At 37.5% G+C, this 16,828-nt stretch overlaps 1 protein-coding gene across 2 annotated transcripts in view; it reads left to right on the top strand.

The window, feature by feature from the left end:
- Positions 1-2,911: 2,911 nt before the first annotated feature.
- Positions 2,912-16,828, top strand: part of LOC106059561 (secretin receptor-like) — a 212,499-nt gene continuing 198,582 nt past the window's right edge. The window contains exon 1 of one of the 2 annotated variants that reach the window (XM_056030692.1): positions 2,912-3,352. The gene's annotated coding sequence lies outside the window, so the exon portion shown is untranslated. The remainder of the gene's footprint in view (positions 3,353-16,828) is intronic. The other variant, XM_056030722.1, reaches the window with a different exon arrangement.

The following is a 16,828-nucleotide window of genomic DNA, read 5'->3' as shown; positions in this document are numbered from 1 at the left end:
TGTAAAATATGTGAAATTGTTCACTTATTTTAAACAATTTAATTTAGATCATAAAATAGAAATATCTTTCAGAACACCAATCAAATTTTAATTTATTTTCACCCTGCCTTTGTCTTCTAATTGTTTTTTAAACAAGACTGATCCAATAAGAAATAGATTATAGTTTTGAAATGTTCTTGGCCATTGAAGACATTTTCAAATATTTTAAAAATATTTCGATATTTTCAAAAGTTTTAGGCAATGGTCTAAATGTGAACATCTTAGAGGCGAAAAGACTTTAGTGTAAATGCAGCACCTTGTAGGCCTACATTGGGGAGATACAACTCTGATAAAGTCACTTCATTCAAAACAATTATTCCAGTGATGTCCCCCAGCTAGAATGTCGTGGGCAAAAAGAGATATATTTAACCGTTCTGATACGAAAAGACGTCCAGATTAGCAATGAATTTTTTTTGAATCGATTATGTTGCAGATGCCAGCCTCGAAAACGCTATAAAGTATGAAATGATTCCTCATACTTCAAAAAAGCATTGATAATTATTTCGTCCTATTTGTTAATTATTTGTCTAATATAATCTTCTATCTATATATAATTCTCTACATCGCCCAACCATGCGTGACACCACGCATGCACGCCGACTCTCTAACCATCGATGAAAAAGGCATGGCAAGATAACTCTTATTTCTGCAAGTCGGACTAGAGTTATCCCATGTATGTCGCCCAACCATGCGGGGCACCACGCACGCATGCCGACTCTCTCTCATCCCGCCCGCACCAGCGCCTTCCTCGCTCTCCAGGTATGCGCGCACAGTCGTTTGCCCAAATCCACCCCCATTTGGACTACTGTGTCTTTCAGGAAGTGTTCACCCGTCACTAAATAGCGGCGAATGCTACGCCGCGGGTCGGTTAGTATAGAGTTATAATTACAATGCAAATACAATTGATTTTTTTTTTACCGCGAAAAGTAGATTGACCCTTTCCCACCTGTCAACTCATTGCGCCTCTGTTTGAGAAACATTGAATCTAGTTTGAAAATATGGACATTTGTTTCTTATTTGCCTAAATCAACAATATGCTAATGTTTGTGTACAACGGGAATCATTAACTCTCCCAGATGCACTATTCAATAAATTTAATTTTCCATTATTAGAGAGCTCTATTCATTTGGGTATTTCTTGTCACATAATAGGCATAGTACATGGAGACTCAGTTGGTGGAAATACCCCCCCCCCCTTTTTTTTTTGTTTGTCCTGTAAGTTCTGTATTCTCTAGACGTCGCTCGTGCTTATCATGTCTATGATCATCTGATCACATTTATAAACAAACACACATCCCATTGTAAATATTGTATGAAGCTCTGACACTCGATCATCACCCGAGTCTCATGGACTTTGACATATTTATTTTTTCTCTCCATGTCAGAGTTGTGAGACATTAATTAGCTTAGCATATCTTCAATCTTTTTTTTAAAGTCATTTTTTTTCATTTAATTGGACTGTAAACCTTTTGTCAGAACAAAATTGTTCGTCCACAGAAAAAGAAAAGAGCCTAATAGGCTACAACAGATTTTTGTGTCCTTATGAATGGAAAGTCGATGTTTGAGCTGCCCGTGCTAAGTATGTTAAACATTGAGAGTCAATGGTATTTCAACGTGCAAATGAATGTCATAAAATCATTTAAATAAGCAAAGAAGGGGCCACTGAATCTGCATTAAGAGACTGTGACCAGTGTTTTAGATGTTATAAAAAACAACAACAACAAAAAAAAAACAAGTTTTAATATTAAAAAAAATAATTGCTTCTTCTTGGCGTCAATGCGCTTAGAATTCTTTGAAGATACTAGAGAGGAAAGAACAAACGTAATCAAATTAAAAAGATCAGAAATGTCATTACAGAACTTTTGATGAATTAGGTCTAGATCTGTATTTTGTTGGTAAAATCTTTATTTGAGCTGTTTCAGACAAGGGGAGGATATGGTCGCCGCAAGTTTTTTTTTTTAATCGTGACCTAACTTAGAAGTCTTTAAGATGTAATTGAACTATAATAACCTATTCAAGGCTATAGAAATTTATCTATAGGCCTATGTTACTGTTGTGTGGGACAAAAGATTTTTTTGCCTGGGTGCCCACTAAATTACTGCGGCATTACCTAGGCCAATGGAACCAAGCGACACTGTGGTTAGAAGTTTTTGGGCCGCCATCACTGATTTCTATCACTATTCAAGTCTGGCGCTTAATTTATCCAACCTTGAACTCATCGTTGTAAATTTGACTGAATATGATTCACTTGATTGACAAGATAAAGGTTATTATTAGTAACACTTATCTCCCTTGAATCAATGATATAGGAGACGATAATGGGCTCTTGGTGACCGCCTTGTTTGTTAGGGGAGACAAGAGAAGTCCAGGACTTGACTAAGTGCTTTTTTTTTTTGGCAAAGGGGCATCATTCCTCATCAGTATCGGGCAGCGGTGGGAAATTGGGGGGGGGGGTGCTAGTTCGGCTAAAAGGGCGAGGGTACGTATGCATGCGTGTATGTTTTGGGGCGCGGTGTGCCAATGACAACTCGCATCCCACTTCCAATGAAGTTCATAGAAACTTAACCTGTAATCAGGGCCGATAAATCAGCCAGAACTAAACGGTTATCTTCAAACACTAGTCGGTCACCGCGTGCTGTAAATCTTTTTTTTTTTTTTTTTGTAACGCACACACACATGCACGTCTAAACACACATATAAACCAAATATATAGATATACACACACACATACACATCTAAAAAGACACTTAAACCAAATATATAGATATACACACACACATAGGCCTACACATCTAAAGACACACATAAACCAAATATATAGATATACACACGCATCTATGTGTTAATGTAGCGGGTTATCCAAAAGGTCTGACAAATACCTAAGTCCGTTATCGTGCCAGCACGTGTATATTTGATCTCTTTCCTACCCATAGCTATTTATAATCATTTTGTTTGTTTCTGTTTTATTTATAAACCTTGAGTTGCTGACGAGCAAATACACAACGAAAAACAACAATGCCTTGACCCTGACAAAAGTTTGGACTATTTCTCTAGCATCTACAACGGTGAGTGTCTCCAATGTTTTAATGGCAGACTTCTCTGCTGATTTTGCCAAATTTACAAAACAAAAGATTTCAGTGATAATATTCAAAGGAAATTTAACGCGAAGCCCAGACTCATTTACTTGAACAGTTTACATTGTATTCATTAGAAGGAATATGTCTGCTTCTTCCCTTTCACACAGCCAAGAAGAAAACACAAATTCTATTTTACACCAATTTAGGCATTCAATACTGGAGATGTCCATATTAAAGGTAATTCACAGTAATTAACTTAATAATTTACAAATATGAATTTCAGTTGCCGAGTTAGATTCTACAGTGCAAAAAAAAAAATATTATATTGTTTTCAAACGTCTAAGGTATCGATACTTCCGTATTTTGTGCTCCGGATACACTAAAAAGCTTGCTTGTTAAAGTTTAGCTTTCATTGTATGAACATCTGCACTATTAGGTCACACAATGTAAAGGCCTGACTTTTCAGCACAGTCTATAAGATGTCCAATGAGTTCTCCTTTTTAAGTCTTCACTCATTTCCATGAGTGCTTCCATTCTCTAAGTCCCGTTTCTTGAGTTACAAATGAATCATTTCCTGAATACGCATAGGCCTACAGAGCATTGATAGCTATGTTATTTAATAATTGATAAATATAATGGATTTGCTAAAAATTTGTATTAAACATTTACACATTCAAAGATAACACATTAACATGTTAAGATCAGCCACTAGCGAATCCAGAACTTTGGAAGGGGAAGGGGGGGCGATTTTTTTCCAAACCCTAACCCTAACGCCCAGCAAACCCTAACCCTAAGCATAAACGTGCAAACAGCATATAAATATAAATATATATATATATATATATATATATATATATATATATATATATATATATATATATACATATATATATATAGTGTTTATCAGCCGATATATATATATATATATATAGCATGGGCGTAGCCAGGATTTTTTTTCGGGGAGGGTTTTGGGGGGGGGGGATATGCGCCCCCCCCCCCCCCCGCTGAAAAAAAAATTATATATATATATATATGTGTGTACATAATTAATCTTTATTGTTTATTGTAGACTCCCCGCCCTTGCTAGCAAGGAGGTCTGGGGGAGTTCGCAGCACTCCTCCAGCGCGGGGCAAAGCCCCGCCGCCGAGCACTATTTCTGGTATTGAAAGCCAACAAAATATATGCATATTCTGAGGTATCTACAGTGCATTATCTTGCTATTAAAAAGTTTTATTTCAAAAACCTAATGTGCTATTCTTACTGACTTAGACCCTCTCGCGCCGTTCGGCGCATTTTCCGGCAAGCTGTTTCCTCAACTCTTATTTTGCGTAATTCATTTTGTCGGAAAACATGTCCCGCAAAACCTCATGCGACGCTCTGTCACAACCTTACTAAGGATTTGACTCCCAGTTCGGCATATGATTTCTTTGATTTAGACCCGATCTCTATGACTGACTCCTAAAATCTGTCTTAGCTATCTTTGTTGAGCCACATTTAATGATTTTCAATTTCGGCAGAAGACTATTCACACTTTATTAATGGAGCCCAAGCCACTGGTAGAAATTTGTAACCTTTCTTGACTACGCTCTTGGAATTACATGCCAGTATTTCGCTATAGATTTTGTATAGAAAAGGAAATTTTTTTCGTCAAATCATCTGTTGAGGGGTTTTAAACTAAAAAATCTCTGTTTTTTTTTGTTTGTTTTGTTTTTAATTCAAAACCCCATTTAGCTAAGATCATAGAATTTGATGACTGTAGTTTGCTTTAAAATAATATTGAAGAGAGAGGTTTTCAACTCTAAACGCTCTGTATGGGAATTTTAAACTCAAAACTATCTGGAGGGGTTTTAAACTTTAAAGAAAAAGTCATCTGGAGGAGGGGAATTTAAACTCAAAACCCCTTTGTCTATGCTCATAGATTTTATAGTGTGTAATTTGCTTTTTTTTTTATATTGAAGAGGTACTTTTTAGCTTCAAACCCCATCTGGAAAGGGGGTGGGGGTTAAACTCAAAACCCCTTTGGCTACGCTCATATAATTTTAAGTGTGTAATTTGCTTTTTTTATATTGAAGATGGGGTTTATCGTAAATTTTGGATGGGGTTTTAAAATCAAAATCTTCCTCAACTGTGCTGTTGGAATTTAGGGATTGTTGTTTGCATTTTTTTTTTGTTTTGTTGTATAGAAAAGGGGGATTTCACTGCAAAAACCTCTGGTAGGAGGTTTAAAATTCAAAACCCCCAGTAGGGGGTTTTAAACTCAAAACCCCCTAATAGGGGTTTTTAAAATCTCAAAACACCCTGGTAGGGGGATTTAAACTCAAAACCCCCTGGTAGAGGGTTTTTAACTCAAAACTGCCTCGGCTGTGCTGTGGTAAGTGATGAATTAGTATTAAAATCTCACCTAAAATAAACAAAATGAAAGCAAAAATCAGTCACTTAATTCCGTCCCCACCCCCCTGCGGGGGGGGGGGATTTCATTTCGGGGGGGGGGGGTTTGAACCCCAAGAACCCCCCCCCTGGCTACGCCCATGATATATAGTGTTTATCAACCTTCGGCAGTTATGTTGAGGCCTTTCTCTTGCAAACTTGGGGGTCTGGGGGAGCGCTGTAAGCGCGAAGCCCCGACGCCAAAAGCGTTTTCTTGCATTTTTCACTGCAGAAACGCATTCTCCTGACATCTACAGCTTATTATTCATCAAAAGCGTTTTTGTTTTAGCATTCTTCACTGCAGATACGCATTCTCCTGATATTTACAGCACATTATTTGTCAGTGGGCCAAAAGCGTTTTTTTTTTTTGCATTCTTCACTGCAGAAACGCATTCTCCTGACATTTACAGCTCAATATCAGGTGACCGAGCCTCGCTCGGATGAATAATTTGTTAAGGAAGAATATATACCCGAAGCACTAGCGGATCCAGAACTTTGGAGTGGGGGGGGGCGATTTTTTTCCAAACCCTAACCCTAACGCCCAGTAAACCCTAACCCTATGCATAAACGTGCGTACAGCGCGCGCACACACACACACACACACACACAAACATATATATATATATATATATATATATATCATTTCTCAACCTTCGGCGAAAACAAAACAACTGGGGCAGCGCTATAAGGTTCTCTTAAAAAGCGACAAAAGCGTTTTCTTGCTTTTTTTTCACCGCAGAAACGTATTCTCCCGACATCTGCAGCTCATTATTCATCAATGAAGTTCGGCCCGAAGCCCCGACGCCAAAAGCATTTTCTAGCATTCTTCATTGCAGAAACGCATTCTCATGACATATACAGCTCATTATTCATCAATGGAGTTCGGGGCGAAGCCCCGACGACAAAAGCGTTTTCTTGCTTTTTTTCACTGTAGAAACGTATTCTCCTGACATCTGCAGCTCATTATTCATCAATGAAGTTCGGCCCGAAGCCCCGACGCCAAAAGCATTTTCTAGCATTCTTCATTGCAGAAACGCATTCTCATGACATCTACAGTTCATTATTCATCAATGGAGTTCGGGGCGAAGCCCCGACGACAAAAGCGTTTTCTTGCTTTTTTTCACTGTAGAAACGTATTCTCCTGACATCTGCAGCTCATTATTCATCAATGGAGTTCGGGGCGAAGCCCCGACGACAAAAGCGTTTTCTTGCTTTTTTTCACCGTAGAAACGTATTCTCCTGACATCTGCAGCTCATTATTCATCAATGGAGTTCGGGGCGAAGCCCCGACGCCAAAAGCGTTTTCTTGCTTTTTTTCAATGTAGAAACGTATTCTCCTGACATCTGCAGCTCATTGTTCATCAATGGAGTTAGGGGCGAAGCCCCGTCGCCAAAAGCATTTTCTTGCATTCTTCATTGCAGAAACGCATTCTCCTGACAAGTACAGCTCATTATTCACCAATGGAGTTCGGGGCGAAAAATATTCTAATATAAATTTATAGACCCATAATACATTGCAAATAAAACTGATTTGTTCCTTGAAAAGATAGGAAACCCCACATGTTTAGATTTTTGCTTTGAGGATCGCCGCCGAAAAAAAAAATTATTTGATAAATAGTATTTGAGAAAATTGAAGTATAAATTGTGAGTTATAGTCCCAAATTTATTTAACTAGAAAAATATCAGATTGAGTAAAGGTTGGGAAAAGGCGACTAGGAAATTATCATTTGAGTTTAGAACTCATCTCAATCATGACTCTTATACTGAAAAATTTCGTTTGAATTCTAACTTTTCCAATGCATAGTCTTTCTTAAAATAATTATGATAAATTCATGTGAAATTACATAAACTCTGGTCTGGAAATGGGAGGGGCGGTAGAGTGAAAACGATTAATCCTCGTTCCTTTAATAATTTCTGCTAAAGATTGCATTTGGCATTAAAGAATAGGGGTGGGAAGACTCGATATAAGAATTTAATTTATAGTATATATAAATTATATTAGTGACAGATCTTTTTTAATTTTGTAATTTATTAACTATAATACAAAAAGAAAAAAGTACTGATTTGTCCAATGGGGGAAATACGATTGCATGTATCGCCCCTCCCACCTGGTACAACCCTTTTTCATTTACTAATGATACAATTTGAGATTAGAGTATGGTACGACATAATATACAATGGGTTACATATCAATACGTAGTTTATATTATATAGATATTCAACTGATTTTGTTCACAAACTATGATTCTCCACAAAAATAGGACCGCCCCCCCCCCAGCACTCAGAGGGCTAGAGTGGGATGGGCAGTACATGCAATCGCCCCCCCCCCCCCCACCGCACCGAATCGGCCAAGATACCAGAAAGGGAGCGACATAATATACAATTTATATATTAATTCAACTAATTTTGTTCACAAACTATGATTTCTCCATAAAAACGGACTGCCCCCCCCCCACTCAAAGGTTTTAGGTGGGAAAGGCAGTAGAGGTATTCGCCCCCCCCCCCCCCCACACCAATCGGCCAACAGGGAACGACATAATATAAAGATCGGTTAAAATATCAATAACAAGTTTTAAAAATATAGATATTTAATTGATTTTGTTAGCAAGCTGTGATTTCTACAAACAATTTGGACCGCCCCCCCCACTCGAAAGTGTAGGGGGGGGGGGATTGATACCATCACCCCCTCCCGACCCCACCAAATCGGCCACATACTAGAAGGGGGGGGCGAAATAATCTAAAAATAGGTTGAAATATATATATATAATTAGTATATATTTTTAACATAAGTAATAAATTCGTATACAAATTGTGTGAATCCTATACTTAAGTTCGTCCGCCCCCCCCCTTCGGGGGGGGGGGGGGTCGGCCGAGTGGGGGGGGGGGGGCGATCGCCCCTACCGCCCCCCCCCCCTGGATCCGCCAGTGACCCGAAGTCATTTTGGGAATATTGTTGTAATTACGAAAATGAACGATCGGGTAAAGACTATCAATCCGAAGAGTTGCTTTTTCGTTCTGTCAGTTCTCAATGTAATTGTACATGGCGATTAGAATAGAAAGTCCCCCCAACAGTAGGCCTATAGAAAACCACAGCTCACGTCTTAACGTTTTACATTGCTTCTAAGCTTGGAAGAAAGTCTTTGCAGTGTAACTTCTAAAATGGTTACTTTCTGACATTTAATATTGCAATTAATATATTCATTATGGCTTTGAGACATGGACACTTTACAGAAAACAACTAAGACTTCTTGAGTGCTTTCACCAAAGATGCTTGCGCTCCATCATGGACATACGGTGGCAGGACCGCACTACAAACAGCGATGTCCTTGCCAACGCCGGTATGGACAGTAAAGAGGGACTTCTTATGGTCCGACAGTTGCACTGGGTAGGGCATGTATCCCTTATGGGAGACGAACGTATGCCCAAGGCAGTCTTTTTTTGGTGAGCTAAAAGGTGGTCGACGTAACAGAGGCGCCCCACGGAAACGCTTCAAAGACCAGCTGAGGCGTCAACTTTCCTTGGCTGACATAGAAGAGAGCACCTGGTTGTATGCGGCCTCCGAACGAGAAAGCTGGAGGTCACTCACGAAGGCCGCGTGATACACATTTGAGACCAAAAGAAAATCTGCTGCCGAGGACAAACGCAGACGGCAAAAGAAAATCTAAATCGACCACCTGCGGACAATGGTTATGCTTGCCCTGGATGTGACAAAATATGTAAGTCACAGCTGGGACTGCGCAGCCACGGGAAATACTGCATTCCTCGGACTCGAAGACAATGCAAAATCTCTACGTTATAGTGTAAAACGTGCACCTAGTAACAAAGTAAAATCGCGCATTTTTTCCTTTGAGACTTAAAAACATCGCGTTAGTGTTATTAAAGAAGCGTTATTGTGAGGAATCTCTGTTACTCCGACAACCTTTCAGCTTACTAAAAAAAAAAAGATTGCCAAAAATATGTTTGCGGTCTTTGGTGAAGTCGTTCAAGAAGTCTTAGTTGCTTTCTATAAAGTACTCATGTCTCAGATCCACATAGAGGGGTTGAGAGAATCACTGGTTGACACTGATTTTTGTAGACAAGCGGAGCGATTTATTTCGCCACACTCTCGCTTGGAGGCGTCCAAAAGCACGACTATCCCTGATCACATATCAACCTCTCTTTAAAGCAAATGCGTCATTTGATACTATGCTTCCCAGATAATGTGAAGTTATCTACCACTTTAAGGGATGTCTATGCGCGGTGATCTTTGAGCTGAGTAAGAATTGTTGGGTGGCTTCGGGAACATGACTTCTGTTTTACCGAGGTTTATAGGTTAACCAAAAAAAGCAGCAGCGTGATGAAAATTCGTTGACCGCGAGCTGGATATCATCAGAGCCAGCCTTAGGCCTATGCTGCCGCAGTGGACACCGAAGGTTCAAATGCCCCGCGTTAATTCTAGATGTAAATTATTAAATTAAACCATTATCATTTATAATAGGGTTCCCGTGGTCTCCTTGTTTTCAAGGAGCTCCTGGAAATCTCCTGAAACTCATAAAAATGTCCTTAAAAAGACAAAATTGTCATTTTAGGGTGTCAATCAATATGGTAAACGCCAGTACTACGCGTGATATAAAAAAACGGCATCGTCAGCTTTCATTTAATAAAAAATGTAATGCAAATACGAATTTATTTTCTAATACAAAATCTTTATTTTCACTTATTATCCTTATCCCCATTCTTACTGGTCCGAGCGCAATCCATTTCACATAGGGCCCCGCAAATGTTAGGGCCGGCCCTAGTTCTGCAAGTAAGGCATAGATAAGCTGTGTTATGACCATTTCCTATGTTTTGGTATGGGACAGTAGACTTCGAAGCTTAAACACATTGCAATAATTCACCAGCTAAATAACAAAGTAAAAGCTACCTACGGGTGTATGCAATTGAATTGTAAACAATTTATAAAGCCTACATACATACATAAAGATATTCAATTTCATTATTTTTCTTCCATAGTTTCATAATGGATCAATGTACAATAAGATGGTGCGCAAATGTTTATTTACGCCAATTGAATCATTAAAACCTTTTCTTGTTTACGAAGAAGTGTCTTAGTGTACTGCTGTGAGCCTAGTGACGTAAGCAGTGTCAAGTTTTTTTCCCATTGACGTCATATAAAAAATTTCATTCATAAAACATTCTAGCCAAAATTAATTTTTCGATAATGAGCCATTTTCAAACCGATATAACGGTCGACTTCGAGTTTTCCCGATGTGGCCAATGAGTTGAGAATTTTTTTCTCACTAATATGCACATACCTTGAAATTTTAAAGAAAATCGCTAGAGCCGTTTTCGAAATAAAATTTATACATATATATATATATATATGTATATATATATATATATATATATATATATATATATATATATATATATATATATATAAATATATATACATACATACAAGAATTGCTCGCTTAAGAGTATAGGATTATTCATCATATTCAAAAAGGAACTTTTGAATAATATGATTTTCTTGAAAAATATTCTAATATGAATTTATAGGCCCTTAATATATTGCAAATAAAACCGATTTGTTCCTTGAAAAGATAAGATACCCCACAAATTAGATTAAGGCTTTGAGGATCGCCGCCGAAAAAAAAAAGTATTCAATAAATTATATTTTTAAAGAATGCTTATTTGTAAGTGATACATTTAGTTCAAAAAGGACGTTTGTAACTTTGTTTAGTTACAGAACTCAATTCTCTAAATAAAAAATTTCGGAAGTGGGAGAAATTAAATAGACTAATTAGATTCTCATCTAAATTTTTCTGCATTTTTAGGATTCAAGCATAAATTGTGAGTTATAGTCCCAAATTTATTTAACTGGAAAAATATCAGATTGAGTAAAGGTTGGGAAAAGGCGACTAGGAGGAAATTATTTGAGCTTAGAATTTATCTCAATCGTTACTCTTATACTGAAAAATTACGTATGAATTCTAACTTTTCCAAAGCAAAATCGTTCTTAAAATAATTATGAGAAACTCGTGTGAAATTACATAAACTCTGTCGCCATATTTGACTATTCTGTTTTAAAACGTTATGTTTCAGTTTGGAAAAGGGGGGGGGGGTAGAGTGAAAACGATTATTCCTCGCTCATTTTTATAATTTCTGCTAATGATTGTATTAAAGAATATAGTTCGTCCATCTTGGTTCGATGATGACCACTTTGTCATCCAGGGGGCTGAGGGCTTTTCACTGACATTAAAGAATAAGGGTGGGGCGACTCGATATAAGAATTTAATTTATAGCATATATATAAATTATATTAGTGACATTTTTTTTTAATATTGTAATTTCTTAACTATAATACAAAAAGAAAAAAAGTATTGGCTAGTCCGATGGCCGGAAGGCGATTACATGTATCGCGGCCCCTCCCACCTGGTAGGCTACAACCCTTTTTCATTTTATATTTACTAATCATAAAATTTGAGATTATAGTGTGGTGCGACATAATATACAATGGGTTCACATATCAATACGTAGCTTATAATATATAGATATTCAACTACTTTTGTTCACAAACTATGATTTCTCCATAAAATAGGACCGCCTCACCACTCAGAGGGCTAGAGTTGGGAGGGCAATACCAGCAATCGCCCCCCCCCCCCTTTTTACCCCAACGAATCGACCAAGATACCAGAGAAGAGCGACATAACATAAAATGTATATATTAATTGAACTAATTTTGTTCACAAACTATGATTTCTCCATAAAAGTAGGACCGCCCCCCCCCCACTCAAAGGGTTTAGGTGGGAATGGCAGTGGTGTTCGCTGTGATTTCTACAAATAAATTGGACCGCCCCCCACTCGAAAGTTTTTGGGTGGGGGGGTCGGGATTGACGCCATCGCCCCCTCCCGATGCCATCAAATCGGCCAACATACTAGAGGAGGGGGGGCGAAATAATCTAAAAAATAGGTTGAAATATAAATAATTAGTATATATTATTAACATTAGTAATAAATTGTGTGAATTCAATACTAAAATTCGTCCACCCCCCTTTCGGGAGAGGGAGGTCGGTCGAGTGGGGAGGGGGGCGATCACCCCCTACCGCCGCCCCCTGGATCCGCCAGTGAGATCAGCACAAAGGGATAGAGAGGTTTAAAAGAATTAGCGATAATTGCCAACCGAATGAATACCATTTAAAATGATTCCATATTTTACTAACATTTGTATAGTTTACTAACTCTTTTATGACTTTGTTGGAAAAATCTGTCTACTTGTAATAAATCTTCAATATCTTTTTTTTTTTAAATTTCAAGTAACGCCAGAAGATACCATTAGAACAAGAAGTCCCGAGGACTGTATTCGCACCGGGCAGACATATTACGATTACAATTTTAATTTAGTGTTAGGGATTTTCTGTGTAGGTACAAGAGTGCACAAATGTGACACACGTGGGTCTCGGGGATTTGACAGAGTATGAAACATTGACGTCCTACTGGGAAACATTAAGGCGATCACAGAACAAAGACAATGTGTAGGGAATTTAACATTCAAAATGATCTTTTGTTCATTTAACGGATAATATATTGACAAACATGGGCACTGAAGCACAGGATTCTTTCGAGAGCGAGCCATTAGCTTTCATTTTAACTTGGTAAGACTCTAATGCCTACTAGCGAATCAGCGTACGACGTTTACACAGTTCCATTAATATCTAATGGGAATTATATACGGTATTGGCATTTATAATATTCTGCAGGCATGAGTTTAAATCCCACTTTTGACAAAATGGTTGTCTTTATTGGGCCTATAAGAGACGTATAATAAAGCTATATTATATTGGCACTTTATGTTGTATGTAGTCTGTAAGCTCAGGACTTGTGTGTCAGTTCAGTAAGAGTGAAAACTAATCTCGTTTAAGTTTTATAAAAGTGATAACTCAATCATTTTATGAACTCAAATATACTTTATTATAACATAAAATAACAATGCTCATCAGAATTTAATGATAAATCTAAATACAAAATAAAATACTTGAATACATCTATAGGCCCCACAGATCTTAACAATCATGGAAGACTATCAGTAGTTACAGATACTTCAACCTCAAACACTCTTGAACTCATGTAACTGAAAATAATAAGTAAAGAACAATTTACAACCATTTAAATCTTTCACGTTTTTTACCCCAACAAGAAAACGGGCTATGCTTAAACATAGGCCAACAAGCTTCGACCTAATTAGTGGAAACACTGAAATGAGATAAATTAAGAGAAACTTTGAACAAAACATGTCTAGCCATTTTGTTCCTAGCTCCTACCCCCGTGGCACCATACTTAGCAATCAGTAGGACTTTACACATGTCAACAAGATGTTTGTTTGGGTTCTAGTAACTAAGACGCTGTAAAGCTCTCATGTTACCAACATCTTACATAGGTAGGTGAGATAAAGAAGGCTGCCTGGTTGTGTGCTCTACGTTCGGTCTCCTCTGTGGTCCCGTGTTCGAACGCTGCCTGCTGCCCTCCTCCGTCGTCCTTCGAGAGAATGGAACGGGACACTCCTTTGGATGGATGGATCTGAGATGTTCTGCTACTTCCATATGTGTGTGTGTGTGTGTGTGTGTGTGTGAATTTTATTGAGTTTGTTGTGTAACCTTTTAATTAGTGTTCCTTCCTCGGCTATAAATAAAACTAAAAAAAATCAAGAATAATATATGAATAAATAAATGCCTTTATGTCATTCATTATAGCTCATTTTTCTTGTTTGACCCAATAATTGAATGTAAACAAAATAGAATAAGGAAGGGAAATTCTGTTGATCCCAAATTTTACCCAATTCCCCTTTGCTTTAATCTTGCATTGACTCATAAGCATACTTTGTCATACAGACCTAAGTATCCTTTTTGTTTAGTATAAGTCTATTCTTACCTTCACTACGTCTAATGAATGTTGATCTGTTCTCTTGACTAACATTATGTCAGTGAGCTTCATATGAGAATTTCATAGGGGATTTTAAAAATTGAATTAATTGCAGTAATCTGCTCTTTGTGTAGTTTTTAGTTTTCGATATCCGGTTTACATTTTTAGACCAGGAAAAAAAAAAGAAAGCGGTAAGGAGAAATGTGTGGGCAGTGGGACATTTATAAAAAATATTAAAATGAAAAGAGAAATACCAAGAGACATTTGAGATATTTTGTAAAAAAAAAAGTTTATTGAAATATCTGTTGCCAACTAAATAAGAATTACTTTGTGCTTCCAAATTTGATTCTGTAATGCTAAAAAATTCACAACCATTATAATGTGCTTTTTAAAAACCAGCGTATCAATACTTTCGTGTTCCATGCACTGTATTAAAACAAAAACGCTAAATAAACAAACAAACTATATCATTTTTCTCGCTTTGTGGCCTTTTTTTTTTTACCGAAATCTCCAATAGAGATTAATGTTGGCATGTTGACGATGAGACAAATTGCATATTAAACAGGATTTGATTGGTTGGAAGTTTGTTTGGACCATGTTGTGATTCAGCCAATTAGTTGTTGAAGCCAATCAAACTAAGAATTTTACTTCTTTCCGTTCCTTTAGGATACCTTAGTCATTTAAATCTGGAAGACACCAGTCTAATTAGTTGCGTCCTGTTTGTCAAACCATTGCACTGTTTTTGGGACATTTTACTTCAGTGTCGAAACTAGGTCACGTCTGCGGGCGTTTCTGCAGTGGGTCTAATGTCTTCATAAAGTAGATCTATCTTTTTTTTTTTTGTTGCAAATGAAGCACTCGCAAATGCAGACATCGCAGTCTCGGTCAGAAAGTAGCTACTACTTGGCCTGGTCCAAATCGTTCTGGTTTCTAATAAGAAATGTGTAGACTAAAACAGCGCATGATATCAATTATTTAGGACTTCAATATAAGAAATAAAATATTATACGGTGAAGGAGAAATTCTAGACACTATATACGTGTTACCATAGACATAGATCTATATAATATATATATGTCTATGCGTCATGGGCGTAGCCAGGAAACCCCCCCCCCCCGAAATGAAATCCCCCCGCAGGGGGGGGGGATCGGAATTTAGTGACTGATTTTTTGTTTGATTTTGTTTATTTTAGGTGAGATTTTAATAATAAACTATCACTTGCCCCAGCACAGCAAAGGAGGTTTTGAGTTTAAAACCCCTACCAAGGGGGTTCGAGTTTAAAACCCCATACTATGGGGGTTTGAGTTTAAAACCCCCTACAAGGGGTTTTCGCAGTTAAATTCCCCTCTTCTATAACACAAAACAAAAAAAAATGCAAACGACAATCCCCCAAATTTCACGAGCACAGTTAAGGAAGATTTTGATTTTTAAACCCCTTCCAAAATTTCCGATAAACCCCCTCTTCAATATAAAAAAAGAAAATTACACACTCAAAATTCTATGAGCGTAGCCAAAGGGGTTTTGAGTTAACCCCTACCCCCTCTTCAGTAGGGTTTGAAGCTAAAAAATACCTCTTCAATACCCGGTATAAAAAAACGCAAATTACGCACTCAAAATGTTATAAGCGTAGCTAAATGGGTTTTGACTCAGTTTTGAATTTACCCCCCCCCCTTCAGCGGGGTTTGAAGGTGAAAAACACCTCTTTAATATTAAAAACAAAGCAAATTATACACTCAACATTTTATGAGTGTATTCAAAGGGGTTTTGAGTTTAAACTCCCCTTCAGAGTGCTTTGACGCTAAAAAATACCTCTTCAATAAAAAAAAAAAAGCAAATTACACACTAAAATTATTTGAGCGTAGCCAAGACGATTGGGGGTTTTGAGTTTAAATCCCTCTCCTACAGATGGCTTTTTTAAAAGTTTAAAACCCCTCCAGATAGCGTTGAGTTTAAAATCCCCCTACAGAGCGTTTTGAGTTGGAAAACCTCTATCTTTAATATTATTATACAGCAAACTACAGCTACTAAATTCTATGACCGTAACTAAATGGGGTTTTGAGAATGAGAGAGAGAAAGAGAGAAAGAATGAGAGAGTTTAAAACCCCCAACAGATGATTTTGACGATAAAACTTCACTTTTCGATATAAAATCTAAAGCAAACTACAGTCACTTAATTCCCAGAGCGTATTCAAGAGAGGTTACACATTTCTACCAGTGGCGGGGCTCAATTAATAAAGTGCAGTGAATAGTATCTGCCGAAATTGAAAAACACTAAATGTGGCTCAACAAAGATGGCTAAGACAGATTTTAGGAGTCAGTTATAGAGATCGGGTCTAAATCAAGAAAATCCTATGCCGAACTGGGAGTCGACCCCTTAGTAAGATT

This window comes from Biomphalaria glabrata, chromosome 1 (genome assembly GCF_947242115.1).
Source record: "Biomphalaria glabrata chromosome 1, xgBioGlab47.1, whole genome shotgun sequence".
NCBI classification, from domain to species: domain Eukaryota; kingdom Metazoa; phylum Mollusca; class Gastropoda; family Planorbidae; genus Biomphalaria; species Biomphalaria glabrata.
Note: the sequence above shows the minus strand (reverse complement) of the source record. Positions and strands in the feature narration are given on the sequence as shown.